A 13,224-nucleotide genomic window follows, 5' to 3' on the forward strand; every position below is an offset into this window, starting at 1 on the left:
ACAGCTACTACTTAAAGGACAGATTTTATGAGCCTGGAGAAACATCCGTTTAGGTTGTAAAATCAGACTTGCAGCTTGTGTATTTTTTCGCTTGCCAAATATGCCATTCTGTGTGACATATCAGCACCCCCTTGATATGCAGCCAAGTTAAACAGTGACCAAATTCTCTTAACAATAATACTTAGCATTTTTCCATTACAGTGAACTTTGGCTTTAACAGGATATATATTCCATAAACAAGCAAAGCATATAGGCAACTTGGGGCCCTAAAACAGTTAGAAAGCAACTGACAAATGTATTCAGAGGCTTAAGCAGGCATCTTTCAGGTATGTAAGGTCTTGTTCAATTGTTCAGTATTATCTGCTTGGACAGTTTAAATGAAGAAAAGTAAAGAAAAGAAAAGAGGAATATAATGGGTATTTGCACCATAATTTTAAATGGGCTTCTATCAGATATATTCTGACGACTGTGTATTAAGTTATGCAATCATAACCTCTAGACCTTTCACAGTCACTTTTTAGCAACAAAACCAAACAGAATTCAGTGTGTAGAGTCACATAACAGATTATACATCAGATCCAGACATAGCATGCTTAAAGTAGACCCACTGACATAAACAAGCTTGCCTGTTTGGTTTCAATGGTTCTACTGCAAGTACAATCATCTGGAGCTAACCTTTTCACTCATACTTCCTTAAGTGGCTCTCCTACTAGCATATGATTGTACTTTTTGTTTACTATATTTAAGAGCCATACTATTTGATTAAAATTAAATATTTATGTATTAAATTTACTTGTGATAAGTAAAGATAGGTGGAAACAGAGGTGTTTCTTCCAGAAATAGTTGTATAGAAGAGATTTTTTAAAATCCAAGCTCCACCCAGCTTCCTGAATTCAGCCTGGAACATATGTTGGATTCAGTACTATCTAAGTTATCACAACATAAATGAAGCTCCTTATAGTTATTTTCATTTTTTTGCATGTTTTCTATTAAGTATGCAAGGATTAGAAACACAGGCCAAAAGACCTTGGAGCATATTTAAAAATGCATCCATTGGAATCCACCATGGATCTGCTACTTATTAACAATATTTTGCCTTTTAAAATGTTTTAATAGATATTTAAAAGAACAATTTAGAAAAACAAATTATTATCTATATTATCTGTCCTGTGACATTTTCTCAGTAAATATAAAGAAAAATAAACTATGCATAATCTGCAGATAATCCCACTGTATAAGGAGTTACCAATATACATCACACATGTAATATTAAACGTATGAACTCTCTGTAAATACACAATTGTTGGTTGCATATTCAGTTTTCTGATCTAAAACACTTACTTGTATATTCAAGAAACACAATGTAAATGCCAAATGCTGTAGTGAGTAAAGTAGGTGAATAGTACTGATATTAATCAAATACGATGTAATGAGAATTGTATTTGGTTGGGAGTAGTGATGGCTCTCTCTACAGACTCAACAAATTAGAGCACAGCTGTAACCTATCCAGATTTTTTAATCTGTATTTCTAATTATGGAGGTTGTGTATTTGTGCGTTTTTAAGGAATGTGAAATGTAGATTGCATTATGGCTTTGTGAGGTTGAGAGTACTGTAAGGCAGGAGTTTTCAAACTTTTTCAGGCTGTGGAACATGTTAGTTTTTAAAAAATTCTGGGAGCCCCTAATCAAGAGAAAGTTCCAGTGATAGAAAATTGGATGCATTCAAATGAACTTTTTTGCCATAGTTGCTCACAAAATTTCAGCATGTTCTCTCAGAGCCCTAGAATTCCACAGAATTCTGCTCAGAAAATGCAGCAGACTAAAGAATTGCTCCTAAGCATATTCTCATAAAAATTAAAGTACATTTCAGATTAGAGGATATGGAGGATGACCAAATGTAGAATAAGATTTCAGTCCCTTAATAATATAATAACTAAATGATAAAGAGGCAGACACTTCTTTGGATTTTGCTGTCCTAACCATATTATATGATATTTATTTGATTATGCACCATCAAGTTGTTGTTGACTCCTAGCGATCACATAGATAGACTTTCTTCATGACAATCTATGTTTCAGTTTCTCCTATGGTGCACTCATTGCCACTGTAATTGAATCCATCCACCTTGTGGCTGGTTGGCTTCTTTTTCCTTCCAGCTTTCCCAGCATTACAGTCTTTTCCAGGGAGCTAAGTCTTCACATAATGTGTCTGAAGTGGGATCATTTGAGCCTGTTCATTTGCGCAAGTGAGAACTCTGGGTTGATTTGTTCAATGATCCATTGTTTGGTCTTCTTGGCTGTCCATGGTATCCTCAGAAGTCTTCTCCAACACCAAAGTTCAAATGCGTTAATGCTCTTCCTGCCCTGCTTCTTCAACATCCAACTTTCACTTCCATAGAGTATCACAGGGAATAGCATTCTGATGTCTGTAGGTATAGACACATCACAGCATTTGAGTATCTTTTCCAGGGCCTTTACAGCTGCTCTACCAAGTGCTAGATCATACTTCTCACAGCAGCCCTGTAAATACATGCTACCTTTTACTGAGATAAACTACTGACTGATCCAGTTCAGTGCTGTTTATTCTACCAAAATTTCTCAAATATTTTAAGGTAGATTTTTCCCCTAGGTCTACTACCTAGTATTTGAAAATGCCAGCAACTGGACTTTGAGTCTTGAGAAAAAAAGAAAGTCTATTTCTCCATACAGCATTTACTACTATAATATCCTATTATTTACAAAAACACACCCACATGCACACATAAATAAAGGGCAAAAGAGTATACAATATTTTGGATAGACAGTATTAGCAATCATATTGTTATTGGAAACATGGTTATCTTTAAGAAAAGAATTTTTGTGGAATGTTCTTTGGAAGACAAGTAAAAGAAGGCTATAATTATAACATTGCCCACTAGATGGCAAAGTCCAATTGCCTTCTACCCAAGATAACATGAGCCATTGGAACCTAGGGAAGAAAATAAATTGGCCGCAGTGAGTGGGATAAAATTACTTTTGCTTTAAAGCAAAATAGTGTTATGGAGGTAAAAAGTCTTCAAAGAGATACTAATAATTAGAAAATAATACTACCATAACTATAAATTAGCAAGAAGATTCAGCCCTAAATGATTGTAGCCATACTTAAACATGAGGTTTTCTAATGTTAAGTTTCATATAACTCATGAATCACCACAAAGTTGACAACCTGAAAGGACTAGAAATTCCCCTTTGAGAAAAAAGTGACAGCATGTCAGCCTCTTTCTCTCTTTTAAACTGTGTCAGCACCATTAATCACATAGAACAAGAATAGATAATACAAGTCAGTATGAACTTTAGCTGCAGGTAGTTAAAATGTGCTGCTTTAATTACATCATTACCTCCTTTTCTGGAGGTGACACATCACTAATTTTAGTTATACAATAATCCTTCTGATGGTTAGTAGAAAGGGACGTATTCACTACATAGGCTGTCTTTTCCTGACCTCAGCCTTTCCAGATGTATTCAGTGTAACTTCTTAAAATCCCAACTGGAAGGGCCACTCTGGGAGTTACAGTCTCTCAACACACACAAAGGATTCCAAGTGAGGGAAGGCTGATTATAGCCAATAGCCAGCAATTAACCAATATCAGTAGCACTAAATTGCCCTTTCCATTATTTTTTAAACAAACTTACATTATTTATACTGTATATTTGATGCATACTGATAAAAATAGTAGGTGTCAAATACATAGTCACATCAGATGGGTGATTCAGAGGCAACCCCATGGCAGATCATCTTTCATAGCAAACAACCATTTATTTCTGTCATTTGTATGCAAAAGAAGAGTGCTTTGATTTTTCCACCAACTTCGAAATGGATAACATTTATCTAGGGTCATAACAGAAATGACTTCAAGAAACCTATTTTGAAATCCCATTCACTGTTGTCATAGATATTGCTAGAGTGAAAATATGTTTTTGTAATAACTATTAGTATGGAGGCATCACTGAAATCTGGTGTGGAAAGGCACCAGGTCTTTTCTAGCTCCTTTCTGGCTGATTTGAGAGCAGTATATTTTGGAATGAAATATTCTTTTTCTTAAGGGAGAATGCAGTAAATAATTTTCTTTCTTCTCAAGATCAGTGATGTACCTATTGGATAGATTTTGTAGAAGGGATTTGTAATGACTGGATTTATGTAAAGAGTGGCCCTGTTCTCAGAAGTTTGGTAGGCAGGGTTGTGTGCCATGGGAACACCAAAAAAGGGTTAACTGAAGTAATCCCCAAGGAGTTTAGATGTACTCCTATAAGATACTGTTGTACAGGGTTAAACCTACCCCATCTAGTCATCTGGGTCTTGGAACTGCTGATTGTTCCTTACCTCTTCGAAGATTGAGATTAAGCCCTAGAGAGCCTGGTACAGCTGTCTAGCTACTCTATGGCAGTTTTTGGTTTTCACAATTCCCATTGGCCACTGCCGAACCTATCAATTGTGGCACAATTCTAATCACACCACTTTTCGCACTACTGCTTGGTTTAAAAAAATACAGAAAATAAAAGAGAAGTGGGGAAGGAAATGATAGCCTCCCAATATCCCTGTAGTATATGAAAATGAGACAAAACTTGCTTAATACCACCTTGTAAGTTCGTGGCTAAAGGGTTTTGAACCAGAAATCTTCTAACTCAGAGCTCAAGCCATAACCAGTACAATCCTTAACCATCTTTTAAATGCTTAAGTTCAAGGCAGCTGTGATTTAGATCTAAGAAAAATAAAACCAAGAGCACTTCTATTGTTTGTGAATTAATACTTTTTTTCAGAAACTGCAAAAAAGAACCTCAAAACACCACTAGAGAGCACCCTATTGCTTGCAGCTGCTCAGTATTATTCATTCCTCAACTATCAGAAATAATATTTCTTTAAGAGATTCTTGGTGTGGGAAATTTTTAGTCTTCATGAGCAAATACATCTTTTTGTTTTGTCCCCATCTTTTCTGTCCCTCTTGATTAGCTATCCTCGTGTCATCAAGTAAAGTCAAATTCAATCTGATGGTAAAACCCATGTTTTGATTCATCTGTAGCCTGTTCTTTTATAAAATATCAAAGAGTAGTCTAGTTTTTATAACTGAATGAATAAATGAATCTGGCTCCTACCCATCCCACTTTTACTTTCTTATTGACCATCAGTGTAAGAAATAGTAAACTAAGCTGAAATTATGAAGTTGAACTGGTAAATAACAGGATTACATTCTTACTATTCCCATATCATCATGATGTAAAATTCACATATAGAGCGCACAGCCATCTTTTCCCCCACAGGTAGCTGGAACTAATTGCCTACAAGCCCACTAAATGTCCTTCTAATTCTATAATATATCAGTGAAGTAGATTGCTGAATAAACATGGCTACTATCTTAACCACTTAGAAAATGTTTGTCTTATTTCCTTGGCTAACTACATTATAATTTAAGAAAATCTGGATTAGATGGTTTTCAGAGAACATAGCAGATGACTGATTAATTCAATACATGCAATTCTTTCAAACTACAGCTTTGAAATCCAGTTGCTACATGTTTTCTTACCTTTTGAAATAGTTGCCAATTTTTTTGTTATTAATTTCTAATTTGAAATTTCCTTTGCAATTCAAAATTTATTTTTTCAATGTTTAAGCATTTAGGTTTGCAGCTTGTAGCATATGCTACTAGTTACCTTAAAAATCTAAATAATTTATGAAGGCATGAATTGGAAGGTGCAGAATTACAAACTAAGCACATCAAATGGATTAAGAATAGCTGATTCCATATGATCATTGTAAGGGGTCAGTGATCAAGGTAGCTTAGGTCCAGCCAAAAATAATAGTGCTGCTGAGAAAGTAGATTTCTGTCCTTCTGTATCAATACTGAGATTTCTTGACTTTTTTTTTTTTTAGAAAGTAAAAATCAACAATTATTTTAAAGGAACATCCCTTAAATTATTTTAAATAATTGAAAACTGCAATGTTTACAGCTCCATTGTAAGCTTCGTTGAACATTATTAGCCTTGCTTCAAAGCCTCAACCTTACCATCATCACTTCCTTGCAGGCAATAACATCATTAGCTTCCACAAAAACCAGGATTCTAAGAAGGCAAAGCTCTGGCTTGCGTGAAAGCCAACATGTGTGTAAGTACATGTACATAGGTCTTTTTTCCTGCAGTGAGTCATGCTGGATGCTTCTGTATTTGCCAGAATCAGCTTCATCTGAGTGATCTGGAAATGTTGGGGGGCTCCATGAGAGTGGTCTGATATTTTGAACACCTGAAGAATAGCCAAGTATACACTTCTGCTTGGGATCTCCTGGAAGCTGGGAGGATAATCTCTGTTTTGTTTTGCTTGGGTTACAATTGACCCACAACTGTGTTTAGAGCTTTTTGAAATTAACAGAAAAAAGAGAATGGTGTCAGACATTAGCTAAGTGGATATGACTGCTACAATCCTGAGGGCTTAACATCCCACATCATACTATATATTTTAGTTATAGAGCAAAAACATAAGAGGTGACCTGCTGGATCAGAGCAGCAGTCAATCTTATCAAATATCCTACCTCCTACCATCCATCCAGATGTCTTTCAGAAGCCACATGTGTGGCATAAAGACAATAGCCCACTTTTACTATTCCTCTTCTGATTCAGAAGGCTCAGTATGAATCACCAGTAGCAGACCTATTCTTTCATTTGTAAAGTCATTTGCCATAACTTGTAGTAATCAGTTCCATTCATCAATGATACCTAGTGTGAAAAATAATTCCATTTCCTATCAAGTTATCTTGAATTTTACTATTAATCATATATATACACACACATACATAGACATACATACATACACACACTGTGTCAAGTCTCTCCTTGCATCAAAAATAGTGCCAGAATTCATTTGCTTTCCTCTTACAAGTTTAATAAATTATTACTGTATTATTATTTATATAATATTTATTAGATGCAATAATTTATGGGAAGGAAAAAGAAAAGGCCAACATGAGCAAGGTAAAATAGACAGGCGGGTACAGGTAGGGAAGGATTTTCTGTTTTCTTGGTAGAGGAGAATTGGAAAACCACCTTACCTTTAGCCTATTTTAAATATACTTCCCATTTCAAAATGGTGGGAAACTGTACCACTAAATTTCAGCCATTCTGTTTAGGAGAGACACCAGGGCTCATAAAGTATTGTTTTTAAAGAGCAAAGCTTTTTCCTGTTCAGGAGCAGAAAGGATTAGGGCATGTGGCTGGGCCTATGTGCCAAAGGCATCTACGTAACAAACACTATCTCTTCCTCTGAATGTGTATTCAAACTCAGATGCCAGCCGGGTATCAGTGAATGTGGAACAATGTTAAATACAATCATCATAGTATTTTGTTTCTAAACTAGGACCCCTACACAGCCTTGTTTCCTTAAAAAGAGACTGGCCCAATGCCTTGATTGTGCCTTTCACCATTTCCAGCTCTGTGATAAGACCTGTTTAGGTGTTCAACATGTGTCTGCTTCAGATAATGCCCCCTCCACTTCCTCTCCAAGGTTGTTGTAATGATATCTGCAGAAGGAAAGCCTTCATGCCTACAACTGTGTGTTACTTTTACATGGGCCAGGCCTCTACATTAGCACTTGTATGCAAGGAGGCCTTCTCCTTACAGATTGCAGATGGTCACACTACTTGTACAACCATCTTCAGAGAGCCAACCTCACTGGATGGATGGAGTGCGACTGGTAATTAACTTCAGTAATTATATAATAAGCTCTGAGATTCTGTAATGTCTGAATGGAGCTACAGCTTTTAAAGATTTTTGAAAATTCATTTATTATTTTTTATTTAACAACATTTATATTTTAAAATACATGTGGCAACTATAATGCTACATCCAAATGTGCCTGCACCATCAAATTATGTAACAGCATAATAACACTGGCAGCTTTGTTATCAATTCCTTCTCTTAGGAGAATGGTATTTGTTTTCTGCAGCTGTGGCATGTGAAGTTAACTTTTGTGTGCGTGTGTGTGTGTGTGTGTGTATGTATATGTGTGTGTGTGTGTATATATATATATATATATATATATATATAGAACAATTTTGTACAGAATTTAAAACTACAGACACACAAAGAGAAAATTAGAAAAGAGAAAAAGATATGAAAAGATAGAAGAAAAAGTGAACAATAGTAAAAGTCAAAAAGAAAAAAAATATTTACAGAAGCGACTTCTGATCTTCTTTGCAGCAGTCACAAACATGGTTAATACCATTTCCACCCTCCCAAATTGCATAACGTGGTTCCCTTCTTCCCATAAACAACCCTTTTTAATGAGTAAATCCTGACATCACCAATTCATTTTTGTCCATTTTCAGCAACAGGTCCATAAAGGGTTTCCGGTCTTTTATAAAAATAGCTATTGTTCCTTCCCTAATCAAACAGATTGTTTTAAGGCATTTCAGCAAGCTCTACTATCTTCAAAGTCCACTCCTTCATTGTGGGTATTTCTGTATTTTTCCATCTTTGTGCATATAGTAGCCTCGCCGCAGTTACCATATATAATACCAATTGTCCATGAGTCTTTTCTAGTTGGCTATCCATTTGCCCTAAATGTGGAGTTAACTTTTCCATGACTTTGCATCACAACCTCCAGTTTTAGGGGAAAAGTGACTGGCCGCTCAAATCCCATCCATGTCTCTGTGAAATGATTATTTATTTGTTCTAGTTTTACAACTTCTGCACTGAATCTCATTTTCCACTTTGTTGCCCATTCCCTCGATGTAGAGATACATTTTTATTTCTTTGCTGTCCAAATCAACAGTTCCCTGTAAACACGTTCTTTTTAAATTATTTTTTAAAAAATGATGTGCTGTAGTAGGTAATAAGATGCCATTACTTAGTGAATGAGGAACCTCTTCATTGTTTTCCGCAGGTATGAGATTATTGCCGCAACTCTTACAATCATAATTATACTAGCGGTAGCAATAGCAATAGTAACTGGGAGAATATGGCCTATAAATGCTTTGTTCTTTTTGTAACTATTCTGCAGTAGACCATCAATTCACTCCCATTGCTACGCCTATCACTATGTGTCACTTTCACTATGGGACTTAACAGTAAATTCAGGCAACTAACAACAGTTGCATTCCTGATGTGCAGCCTTGACAGATATTTCTGCAAGTGGTAATACAAGCCAAGAGAACCACATCATCTAATATCCGAGGTTCTGCATTGTTTTGAGCTTCTGTGAGCACATAACATAAGCTTTATCTTCCTTCATAACATGAAACACTCTGAAACAGCATGTAACTGTATTACTGGTTACCATTAGTAACCATTTTACATTTTAGTAAATTCTTTCAAGGTCAAGAGTCCACCTTTATATAAGAGACCTTGGCCTTAAAATTTTTGCTATCTCTCCAGCACTTGACAAAAATACCTACTGACATGCTTTTTTTCCACTTGGAGATCATTCCTATTTAACTGAAGGCGAGCTTAGTTGCCGTGAGACTCCTTAGTAACAGGAAACAGTTGTCCAGTTTAAAGAACAAGATCTAAAATAAACAGCTTTCCCTCTCCTTTTCAAACCCCCTCAGGACAATATTTGCTTTTCTAAAATATCATTATGCCATGGCTTTGGATCTCACTTGACAAACTTGGGGATTTCCCAGCAGTTCAAAGTAGGCTTGACCTATAGTGGAACACAGAAAAGAGGAGCTGCATATAAATAGCAAAATTACAAAAGGATCAATTCTCAGTCAACTCATTAGCAATGCGTAAGTGATAACTCCTCTCTCTAAGACACTTTCATAATTACTTGCACAAGCCGCATTTGGTTCACAAGTTTCATAAATGAAGGTTAAGTTGACTTAACCGCCCAGGATTTACCAGTCATGTTAAAGCATAAAATGTGTATGCTTTTCAGGGCCTCTTCAGATACAGGCTGTTGACTTAAAGACTCCAAGGTTAAATGGTGCTGGCTCTAGAGTCCAAGTTAGTTTCCCAACTGGCCAGGCAGTGAAGTTGCAAAATGCCACATGATGGCCCTGCTCAGAAGAGGCATCGGGATGACGGAAGAAGTTTGGAATTAACCTAGCAGTGATTGCTGAAGCCAAAATGTTAATCTAGGATCCTGTAAGTCTACTTCTCACAAAGGAGGTACATTTTGAAATCATTCTGCAAAGTCCACAAGATTCATTATCTAGTGCCCACCAGATATTTCCAGATTATAAATCCATCATGCCCACTTAGCACAACCAATGGGAAGTACATTGCCCACTATATTGTTCTTCCTTACAAGATAAAGCTAACTAGGCAGAGATATTTTAACAGAAAGCATATGACTAATTAAATCATTTAACTACTTTCAATAAAGTAACAGAAAGACTTGGGTTGAATGCACTAGACAAATTAATCATGGCATAAACTTTCATAGAACAAAACTTGCTTTATTGGGTGTATGGAACATTATCCTTCAATTCAAAATGAAAATAATTGTTTTTACAGTAACAAAGTAATCCTTGAGAAACCAACCAAAAAGCTTATTTCTTTCTATCTCTTTTCTTTCTTTCTTTCTTTCTTTCTTTCTTTCTTTCTTTCTTTCTTTCTTTCTTTCTTTCTTTCTTTCTTTCTTTTTTTTTTTAAAAATAGCATTTCATTAAATAATGTTCTGCTAATAGCATTTGCTTGAAAAGCTAATAAAGCCTCTTTCTGTCTTTTAGTGTTCTGTTGAATGGAAATGAATGTATTAAAATGAAGGGTAATTATTGTTTATTGGCAAACTGGGATGCTAATTGATGGCATCTCTTTGTCTTTCTACACAATGAACAGCGTTTTGCATGATCAAATTACATCTTTGAATGATTAGCAGATCTTCTTCCTCCTCTTTTTTTAAGTTAAAATAACATAAGCCCACCAGTCCTGCTTCTATTTCAAGATGCAGATCCAGGATTCCTTTCACTGCAGAGATTACCTTGGTTAGGTTTCTTTCAGAAATGTTTACCTATTGAGAAAATATGAATATAATTACTAAGTACAATGAGTGTAACAGATATTATGACACATCCTTGCTGCAGAGCAGTGCCATTTGACATTTTACTTGGAGAAAGATTGTTCTTAGAAGCATGCTAGCATTGGTTCAGATTAAAAACATTTTGTGGCTCAGTCACAGGATTCCTTATGTTTGTCCAGCTCTAAAATTAGCATTGAGATGAATCTAGTGTGCTTTTTCACTAAAGGAAGTAAGATGATAACATTGAGATTAACCCCAGACTGTAAATTACACTAGGTAACTATTATGCTTTGAAAAATAGGTCAACCTTTGATCTGAATTTTCATCAAGACAGCTAGAATCTGACAGGTCCAGCTTCTAAATTAGACTCCTAAAATCTTATCAAAAGGAAACAGGTCTTTTTGAAATCATTAGATCGCATTTCCTCTATAACAGGAAGGCACCTGTGCTACTCTTTAACCTTCCATTTTAAACATAATTTTCCTCTAAATAACAACAGCAACAAAATGGAAAGGACAGACACTGACTCACCATAAAGAGAAGGTGAACACTGAAACTTTTTCCCACTTGGTACAATTATCAACCGGAACCCCAAACTATGTTTACTTATTGGACTAGGGCATATCTCTGAACCTCAAGGATATTAGTACTTCCTTGAAATGTTAGCATTTGCCCCTTGTGTTTCTTTTATTCTAGGATAGTGTCACTATTCACCATAGTGACATGAGGGAAAGATCCTTCCTTGCAATGAATCACTAATGGTGCCTCTGGATTCTAGTGAAAGAAGGAAGAGAAAACATCTCACCATCTGTCTGAGCACCATATTGTGCTAATCATAGCAAGGGCTCTGGGGAAAGTTGGCGCTGGGACTAATGGAACAAATTTAAGTACATCTTGAGAACAAGCAGTGCTCACAATGTAGCTCGTTCCCGTCCCATGCCAATATTTTACTTAGTAGAGGGTGATAAATCTGTATCTCTCCACTGTGGAAAGATGTCTTTTCCTCACTATACATCTTCCAGTTAAAAGAATAATAAACTAAATCCAAAGAATAATTCCAACTAATTTAAAGAAGAACTCTAAACTTAATTTGCTTTACATATCCGGTTTTCTTTGTGCTGGATTTTTAATTGTATTTTTTTCCACTCTGGAATTCTGTATTCTGTATTATTTATATGTGTAGCTCAGAAAGAGGCTTAACTTCCCATCTGATATTTTTGATTACTGGGACTTTAATGGCAAGGGGTCAGGCCTGGAACCAATCATATTAAGGATATCTGGGGGAGAAGGGCAAGGCACATGTTAAACCGTTTCAAAACCACAAAAGCTGAATCCAGGTGATGAACAGGTTTATCCAAGAGTATTAATAATGAAGTACCAAATGCTTATCAAATTTCACTTAGAATTCACATTACAAACCTTGGAAGATGTGCATCGGAGAGGATACTGCCTTATTTATTCTCTTTTTTTATAAAGTGCTGTCATCTCTAGAGACTCCAGGCAAATAACAACAATACTGTAAAGCATGCAAACAGGTACATAATATTAAAATATCCCTGTATCCAACTATAATAAGGACCAACCATATTCTCTTTATTATCTTTTTGCATTATAGGAATTTAAATATCCCCTCCCCACAAAAAACTCACCAACAGAAACTCTAAAAATAGAGAAAGGCCCCATCACCAACTTGCATGAGATCATCAGCCTATTCTCTGTGATCTCTGGACACTCGAAGTAATACTTTTAAAAATGCAGCCCCTGGAAGCAAGAGAGGTCAGATGCTTATTACTTAAGGTAAATCCACATGGAATCTATAACTCAGTATGACATTTTGAACAGCTGCTCCTCCATTCTGCACCCACACTACCCTCCCTACTTTCAGAAAATGCAGTCCCATCTCCCACCCGTCAATAGGCATTTATGGTATTCTCACTCCAGGGTGTCTACAGGATGTGGTCAGAAAAGTGAAGATGGCAACTGTGACAGTGTTATCAAAATGTTACATGTGCTGTACGTATATGGCCCCTACTTTGACTTTTTTTTTTTTTGCTACACCTTGTGGGCACTCCTGGCTCACTCACTGCACTCTGTTAAATGAGGAGGAGTGCATCCTTTTGAATACTTCAGTACCTCCCTGTTCGTTTTCAGTTACTACATTTTGGTTAAAACTCTGCTAGTGCTACCCAAGACTAGTGTGATGTCAGGGTTGATCTAGCAGAGTGAGAGAATGATTGGAGA

Source organism: Python bivittatus, unplaced genomic scaffold (genome assembly GCF_059951505.1).
Source record: "Python bivittatus isolate LINGU-HERP-01145 unplaced genomic scaffold, Pbiv_v1 ctg000700_np1212, whole genome shotgun sequence".
NCBI classification, from domain to species: domain Eukaryota; kingdom Metazoa; phylum Chordata; class Lepidosauria; order Squamata; family Pythonidae; genus Python; species Python bivittatus.